This window comes from Bos mutus, chromosome 8, assembly GCF_027580195.1.
Source record: "Bos mutus isolate GX-2022 chromosome 8, NWIPB_WYAK_1.1, whole genome shotgun sequence".
In the NCBI taxonomy this organism is placed as follows: domain Eukaryota; kingdom Metazoa; phylum Chordata; class Mammalia; order Artiodactyla; family Bovidae; genus Bos; species Bos mutus.
In genome coordinates, this window is record NC_091624.1 from 104,023,346 (window position 1) to 104,032,637 (window position 9,292).

The following is a 9,292-nucleotide window of genomic DNA, read 5'->3' on the forward strand; positions in this document are numbered from 1 at the left end:
GAACAACACGCTGCTGAATAATGAACAAATCACAGAAGAAATCAAGAAAAGAAATCAAAATATGCATAGAAATGAATGAAAATGAAAACACAACAACCCAAAACCTGTGGGACACTGTAAAAGGGGAAGGTTCATAGCAATACAGGCATACCTCAAGAAACAAGAAAAAAGTCAAATAAATAACCTAACTCTACACCTAAAGCAACTAGAAAAGGAAGAAATGAAGAACCCCAGGGTTAGTAGAAGGAAAGAAATCTTAAAAATTAGAGCAGAAATAAATGCAAAAGAAACAAAAGAGACCATAGCAAAAATCAACAAAGCCAAAAGCTGGTTCTTTGAAAGGATAAATAAAATTGACAAACCATTAGCCAGACTCATCAAGAAACAAAGGGAGAAAAATCAAATCAATAAAATTAGACATGAAAATGGAGAGATCACAACAGACAACACAGAAATACAAAGGATCATAAGGGACTACGATGAGAAATTCTATGCCAATAAAATGGACAACGTGGAAGAAATGGACAAATTCTTAGAAAAGTACAACTTTCCAAAACTGGACCAGGAAGAAATAGAAAATCTTAACAGACCCATCATAAGCACAGAAATAGAAACTGTAATCAGAAATCTTCCAGCAAACAAAAGCCCAGGTCCAGACGGCTTCACAGCTGAATTCTACCAAAAATTTAGAGAAGAGCTAACACCTATCCTGCTCAAACTCTTCCAGAAAATTGCAGAGGAAGGTAGACTTCCAAACTCATTCTATGAGGCCACCATCACCCTAATACCAAAACCTGACAAAGATGCCACAAAAAAAGAAAACTACAGGCCAATATCACTGATGAACATAGATGCAAAAATCCTTAACAAAATTCTAGCAATCAGAATCCAACAACACATTAAAAAGATCGTACACCATGACCAAGTGGGCTTTATCCCAGGGATGCAAGGATTCTTCAATATCCGCAAATCAATCAATGTAATACACCACATTAACAAATTGAAAAATAAAAGCTATATGATTATCTCAATAGCTGCAGAGAAAGCCTTTGACAAAATGCAACATCCATTTATGATAACCCCCCCCCAGAAAGGCAGGGATAGACAGAACATACCTCAACTTAATAAAAGCTATATATGACAAACCCACAGCAAACTTTATCCTCAATGGTGAAAAATTGAAAGCATTTCCCCTAAAGTTAGTAGCAAGACAAGGGTGCCCACTCTCACCACTACTATTCAACATAGTTTTGGAAGTTTTGGCCACAGCAATCAGAGCAGAAAAAGAAATAAAAGGAATCCAAATTGGAAAAGAAGTAAAACTCTCACTGTTTGCAGGTGACATGATCCTCTACATAGAAAACCCTAAAGACTCCACCAGAAAATTACTACAGCTAATCAGTGAATATAGTAAAGTTGCAGGATATAAAGTCAACATACAGAAATCCCTTGCATTCCTATACACTAATAACGAGAAAACAGAAATAGAAATTAAGGAAAAAATTCCATTCACCATTGCAATGAAAAGAATAAAATACTTAGGAATATATCTACCTAAAGAAACTAAAGACCTATATATAGAAAACTATAAAACACTGGTGAAAGAAATCAAAGAGGACACTAATAGATGGAGAAATATACCGTGTTCATGGATTGGAAGAATCAATATAGTGAAAATGAGTATACTACCCAAAGCAATCTATAGATTCAATGCAATCCCTATCAAGCTACCAACGGTATCCACAGAGCTAGAACAAATAATTTCACAATTTGTATGGAAATACAAAAAAACTTCGAATAGTCAAAGCAATCTTTAGAAAGAAGAATGGAACTGGAGGAATCAACCTGCCTGACTTCAGGCTCTACCACAAAGCCACAGTCATCAAGACAGTATGGTACTGGCACAAAGACAGAAATATAGATCAATGGAACAAAATAGAAAGCCAGAGATAAATCCACACACCTATGGACACCTTATCTTTGACAAAGAAGGCAAGAATATACAATGGAGAAAAGACAATCTCTTTAACAAGTGGTGCTGGGAAAAGTGGTCAACCACTTGTGAAAGAATGAAACTAGAACAGTTTCTAACACCATACACAAAAATAAACTCAAAAACACAAAAATAAACTCAAAATAGATTAAAGATCTAAACATAAGACCAGAAACTATAAAACTCCTAGAGGAGAACATAGGCAAAACACTCTCCAACATAAATCACAGCAGGATCCTCTATGACCCACCTCCCAGAATATTGGAAATAAAAGCAAAAATAAACAAATGGGACCTAATTAAACTTAAAAGCTTCCGCACAACAAAGGAAATTATAAGCAAGGTGAAAAGACAGCCTTCAGAATGGGAGAAAATAATAGCAAATGAAGCAACTGACAAAGAATTAATCTCAAAAATATACAAGCAACTCCTGCAGCTCAATTCCAGAAAAATAAACGACCCAATCAAAAAATGGGCCAAAGAACTAGACATTTCTCCAAAGAAGATATACAGATGGCTAACAAACACATGAAAAGATGCTCAACATCACTCATTATCAGAGAAATGCAAATCAAAACCACTATGAGGTACCATTTCACACCAGTCAGAATGGCTGCAATCCAAAAGTCTACAAGCAATAAATGCTGGAGAGGTGTGGAGAAAAGGGAACCCTCTTACACTGTTGGTGGGAATGCAAACTAGTACAGCTCTTATGGAGAACAGTGTGGAGATTCCTTAAAAAACTGGAAATAGAACTGCCATATGACCCAGCAACCCCACTGCTGTGCATACACACCGAGGAAACCAGAATTGAAAGAGACACGTGTACCCCAATGTTCATCGCAGCACTGTTTACAATAGCCAGGACGTGGAAGCAACCTAGATGTCCACCAGCAGATGAATGAATAAGAAAGCAGTGGTACATATACACAATGGAGTATAAATCAGCCATTAAAAAGAATACATTTGAATTAGTTCTAATGCGGTGGATGGAACTGAAGCCTATTATATAAAGTGAAGTAAGCCAGGAAAAAACACACACACACACACACCAATACAGTATACTAATGCATATATATAGAATCTAGAATGATGGTAACGATAACCCTGTATGCAAGACAGCAAAAGAGACACAGATGTATAGAACAGTCTTTTGGACTCTGTGGGAGAGGGCAAGGGTGGGATGATTTGGAAGAATAGCATTGAAACATGTATATGTTTCATGTTCATATGTGAAATGGATCACTATCCAGGTTCTATGCATGATACAGGATGCTCTGGGCTGGTGCACTGGGATGACCCAGAGGGACGGTATGGGGAAGGAGGTGGGAGGGGGGTTCCGGATGGGGAATACAAGTACACCCGTGGCAGATTCATGTCGATGTATGGTATAACCAATACAATATTGTAAAGTAATTAGCCTCCAATTAAAATAAATAAATTTATATTAAAAAATAAAATCAATGTAAACCAATCCCTATTATTTTTATATCCTGAGAACAGAACATTTTTTACCTAGTCAGTGATTACGCCTGGCAGGCTGTACCTGCCTTAACAGTCTGCTTCATCCACTTGTGGTTGATTTTGTTTCATAGAAAGCCACCATTACAATTTCTTTTTCTTCTCCAAAGATTAAAAAAAAAAAAAAAGTCAAGCACTATATTGTTTTTATTTAGTCACTAAGACATGTCCAACTCTTTTGCAACCCCGTGGACTGTAGCCCGTCCCCCTCCCCCGCGCAGGCTTCTCTGTCCATGGGATTTTCCAGGCAAGAATACTGGAGTGGGTAGCCATTTCCTTTTCCAGGGTATCTTCCCAACCCAGGGATTGAACCCACGGCTCCTGCATTGGCAGGCAGATTCTTTACCACTGAGCCGCCAGGGAAGCCCCAAGCACTATATACAGATTCACAAAGGCCTACACCAAGTAACAAATGAAAAATATAACTCAAAATCATGTATGCACCCTGACAGTAAGTACAGAGGTGTATTCTACTCAGCAGGAAGCTAGAGGGCTTACAAACAGGTGATGTCAGTGGTTTCCAAGGAACACTCTCAATCAGACCTTTAGAAGGTCCTGGAAACCTCTATTTTTAACAAGAGCCCCAGGCGGTTGTAGGTTTTGGTCAAAAGTGGTTTGGAGAGCCATTTTTAATCTTCATTGTATGTTAGATTACATATATAATAAAATTAAATTACAAATCATGTAGATGAACAAAAAGTAATTTTCTTACATAAACTGTTGATACTTAAACACAATATGGTTTTTAAAATGAGATGATGTGTGATAGTTGTATTCTTAAAGTTGAAAGTGAAAGTCATGTCCAACTCTTTGTGACTCCAGAAAGTCCATGGAATTCTCCAGGCCACAATACTGGAGGGGATAGCCTTTCCCTTCTCCAGGGGATCTTCCCAACCCAGGGATCAAACCTAGGTCTCCCCCATTGCAAGTGGATTCTTTACCAGCTGAGCCATGAGGGAAGCCTAAGAATACTGGAGTGGGTATCCTATCCCTTCTCCAGCAGTTCTTCCCTACCCAGGAATTGAACCTGGGTCTCCTGCACTGCAGGCAGATTCTTTACCAACTGAGCTATCAGGGAAGCCCTTCTTAAAGTTGAGGATGCTAATAAAAAAGCTATACAAAAAGAAACTTTGACAGCAAATCCAAGTACAAATGATGTTCCTCTGAACTATCAAAGCCCACCAATCTTTTAGTACATCTCTTGTACATTATTCTGTATCCACATTTTCTGCATCTGATTTTATCACTGCATTTTATTTTCTGTGACATACTTTCTACAAAGAGGGTTTTCTACCTGGCACTAGTGGTAAAAGAATTTTCCTGCCAATGCAGGAGACCCAAGTTCAATCCCTAGGTTGGGAAGATCCCCTGGAGAAGGGAATTCAGTATTCTGGCCTGGAGAATCCCATGGACAGAGGAGTCTGGTGGGCTACAGTCCATGGGGTTGCAAAGAGTCTGACATGACTGAGAGACTGAGCACAGATTCTCCTCCAAACAGAAATCCTTCCTTTTTAATGTCAATAGGTTAGTTGCTAAGGAAACTGGCTTAACATTATTTATTTTCCTTTAGTCTCATTGTTTCTGATGTTCTACACTAAATTATCACTATCAAGTCTTTGCCTTTTCTAACGACTGGCCAGCTTTCTATATACACAAAGCAAAGTCTCTTTTAATGTATTTGTTTATAGTAGAGTATATTTAAGTTGAAATAGACATTTGCATTGTGACAATTTTGTTTTCTTCTTTTTCTCTTGATGTTGAATTATTTTGACTGCTTTTAAAGGGCATATAGCTCTAGCTGTCTTCATTTCTGCTATGTCAAAATCATTATTGTCAGGGTTAGACAGATCACCAGTGCACATTATGTGTTGGAATGGTTTGTTGTCCAGATTTGGCACACTGTGGAACACAGACTTGGAGTTCTAATTCTGATAAAAATTATGTGCTATGTCCAAACCCCAAAAGGACAAAATGTGATTTGGAGTCTGGTAACATGCTGAAACAGGCCTTCCTAGGTGGAGTTAGTGGTAAAGAACCCACCTGCCAATGCAGGAAGCATAGTGAGACATGGGTCCCATCCCTGGGTGGGGAAGATCCCCTGGAGAAGGGCATGCCAACCCACTCCAGTATTCTTGCCTGGGAAATCCCATGGACAGAGGAGCCTGGCAGGGTGCAGTCCACAGCATTGCAAAGAGTCAAACACCACTGAAGCGACTTAGCACACATGCAACATGCTGAAAAAGAGCATTCATACATTTATATTTGATATCAAACACCCAAAGATGTATTTTGATATAAAATTTAGCAAAATTGAAGTAAAAATACGACATTTAATATTAAATGACTAAAAACTTTATTCTTTAAAATCAGGTAGGTGGTAGTATCCAGTTAAGATGATAGTTTTAGTGTTTGAAATTGCCTTTTGACATATGTCACATTTATATAATCTAATTCCCTTTTACAGGAAAAAGAATGTTAAGCAACATTAAGAGTTTTAGCCATCAGAAAAAAATTGCATTATGTTACTTGTATCTCTGGGAATAAAAGAAGAAGATGTGGGAATAATAAATCAAGAGTATTCCCATAACTGAATTATAAAAATGTAATAAAGTAAATGAATTTTTAAGGTAATCTTTATATTTAAAAAATATATTGATATATTATTATCTTAAGAAAATCATGTTGGTTTACTCCTAGGGAGTTTATTCTTTTTGATGTGATGGTAAATGTGATTGTTTCCTTAATTTCTCTTTCTGATCTTTCATAGTTAGTGTATAGAAATGTAACAGGTTTATGTATATTAATTTCATTTCCTGCAACTGTAATGAATTCGTCAATGAGCTCTAGTGGTTTTCTGGTAGCATCTTAAGGATTTTCTATGTATAGCATCATACATATGAAAACAGTGACAAGTTTTCTTCTTTTATAGTTTGGTTCCTTTTATTTCTTTCTTCTCTGATTGCTGTAGCTAGGACTTCCAAAAATATGTTGAATAAAATTGGTGAGAATGGACATCCTTGTCTTGTTCCTGATCTTACAGGAAATGCTTTCAGCTTTTGATTGTTGAGTATGATGTTAGCTGTGAGTTTGTTGTATATGACCTTTATTATATTGAGGTATGTTCCCTCTATGCTCACTTTCTGGAGAGTTTTTATCAAAATAACAATACTACCCAAGGCAGTCTACAGTTTCAATGCAATCCCTATCAAATTACCAATGGCATTTTTCACAGAACTAAAACAAAAAAATAAAAAAAAATTTATGGAAACACTAAAAGGACCACAAATAGCCAACTCATTTTTTAGAAAGAAAAACAGAGCTAGAGGAATCAGACTCCATGTCATTAAACTATATTACAAAGCTACAGTAATCAAAACAGAAACACAGATCAATGAAACAGGATTAAAAATCCAGAAATAACCCCACACACTATGGTCAATTAATTTATGACAAAAGAGACAAGAATATACAATGGGGAAATGACAGCCTCTTCAATAAGTGGTGCTGGGAAAACTGGACAGCTACATGTAAAATAATTAAATTAGGACATTCTCTAACACCACACTCAAAATAAACTCAATAAAGACCTAAATGTAAGGCTAGATACTATAAAACTCTTGGAGGAAAACATAGGCAGAACACTCTAAATTGTGCAATATCTTTTTGGATCTGTCTCCTAGAGTGATGGAAATAAAAACAAAGATCAACGGGACCTATTTAATCTTAAAAAGTTTTGCATAGTAAAGGAAACCATAAAGAAAATGAAAAGACAACCTATGAAATGGGAGAAAATATTTGCAAAATATGTGACTGACAAGGGATTAATCTCCAAAATATACAAACAGCTCATACCGCTGAGTATCCAAGAAGCAACACACACACACACACAAAAGGCAGAAGATGTAAATAGACTTTTCTCCAAAGACAGCAGACAAATGACAAAAGGTACATGAAAAGGTGTTCAACATCTGTAAATTATTATAGAAATACAAATCAACATTAAAATGAGGCATGATCTCACTCTGGTTAGAATTGCCATCATTGAAAAGTCTAGAAGTAATAAATGCTGGAGAGGGTGTAGAGAAAAAGGAACCCTCCTGTACACTCTTGGTGGGAATGTAAATTGGTATAGCCACTATGGAGAACAGTATGTAATTCTTTAGAAAACTAAAAATACAGTTGCCTTATGATCCTGCAATCCCATTCCTCGGCATATATCCAGAAAAGATACATGCACCTCAGTGTCCATAGCAGCACTATTTACAGTAGCCAAAACATGGAAGCAACCCAGATGTCCATTGACAGTTAAATGGATAAATGAATCTGTGGTATGTTTACACAATGGAATATTACCCAGCCATAAAAAGAATGAAATAATGCCATTTGCAGCAATGTGAGTAGACCTACAGATTATCATACTGACAAACCAAAGATGCATATCATGTGATATCACTTATGCTCATGCTCACTCGGTGTGTCTGACTCTTTGTGATCCCATGGACTATAGCTGGCCAGGCTCCTCTGTCCATGGGGTTTTCCAGGCAAGAATGCGATATCACTTATATGTGGAATCTGAAAAAAAAATACAAGTGAACTTATATGTGAGACAGAAATAGACCCACAGAGATAGGAAACAAATTTACAGTTACCAAAGAGGAAAAGGGTGGGGAAGGAGAAATTAAGAATTTGGGATTAATATATACACACTACTATATATGAAATAGGTAACCAACAAAGACCTACTTTGTAGCATGGAGAGCTATTTCAGTATTTTGTAATAATGTTTTTTTGTCTTCTAATATTTGCAATAACCTTTAAGGGAAAAAAATCTGAAAAAAGTTATATAGTGTGTATAACAGAATCACTTTGCTATATAGAAGAGACTAATACAACATTGTAAATCAACTATAATTCAATAAAAGAATAAATTTTAAAAATTTGAAAAAAATGTAATGATGTCCATTGAACCCATCAGGAGTAAAATTTGCCTTTCCCACGTTTACATTAGAACTGACTGGCCTAATAGCTTTATGCTAGTTAAAGTAAAAGATAGCCTTTCATTTCCTTGGTAGACATAAAAATTCCTATATGTAAGTAAGTCAATTGTATGATTTTATAATTTTTAAAAATAAAATAATTCTAAATATACTTATTCTATAAAAATTAAATTCACTTAATTTATAAAGGGTAAAGTATCATTTAATGATAAAGGAAAGTCCTATTTAAGCATATTTGAAAAAAATGCTCACTGTTGGGTTTGAAGTTTTTGATCAAAGCTTATATGTTGATGTGTTTTCTTAGGGAATAGGAATGGAAGGCTTTGCTAATTGTTGACATCAGCATACTGTTTCAGAAATTCTTGGAATCACAGTAGGCACTATTTTAGGATTAGATTTTTCTTTTTTTATAGTATTCAAGGAAGACTGGTTCCAAATAGGAAAAGGAGTACGTCAAGGCTGTATATTGTCACCCTGCTTATTTAACTCATACGCAGAGTATATCACAAGAAACGCTGGGCTGGAATCCACAAGCTGGAATCAAAATTGCTGGGAGAAATATCAATAACCTCAGATATGCAGATGACACCACCCTTATGGCAGAAAGTGAAGAACTAAAGAGCCTCTTGATGAAAGTGAAAGAGGAGAGTGAAAAAGTTGGCTTAAAGCTCAACATTCAGAAAACGAAGATCATGGCGTCTGGTCCCATCACTTCATGGCAAATAGATGGGGAAACAGTGAAAACAGTGTCAGACTTTATTTTTCTGGGCTGCAAAATCACT

At 36.3% G+C, this 9,292-nt stretch overlaps 1 non-coding gene across 1 annotated transcript; it reads right to left on the reverse strand.

Moving 5' to 3' along the window:
• Nucleotides 1-4,519: 4,519 nt before the first annotated feature.
• Nucleotides 4,520-4,591, reverse strand: TRNAC-GCA (transfer RNA cysteine (anticodon GCA)). The gene has a single exon. It is a non-coding gene; the product is annotated as a tRNA-Cys (tRNA).
• Nucleotides 4,592-9,292: the final 4,701 nt, after the last annotated feature.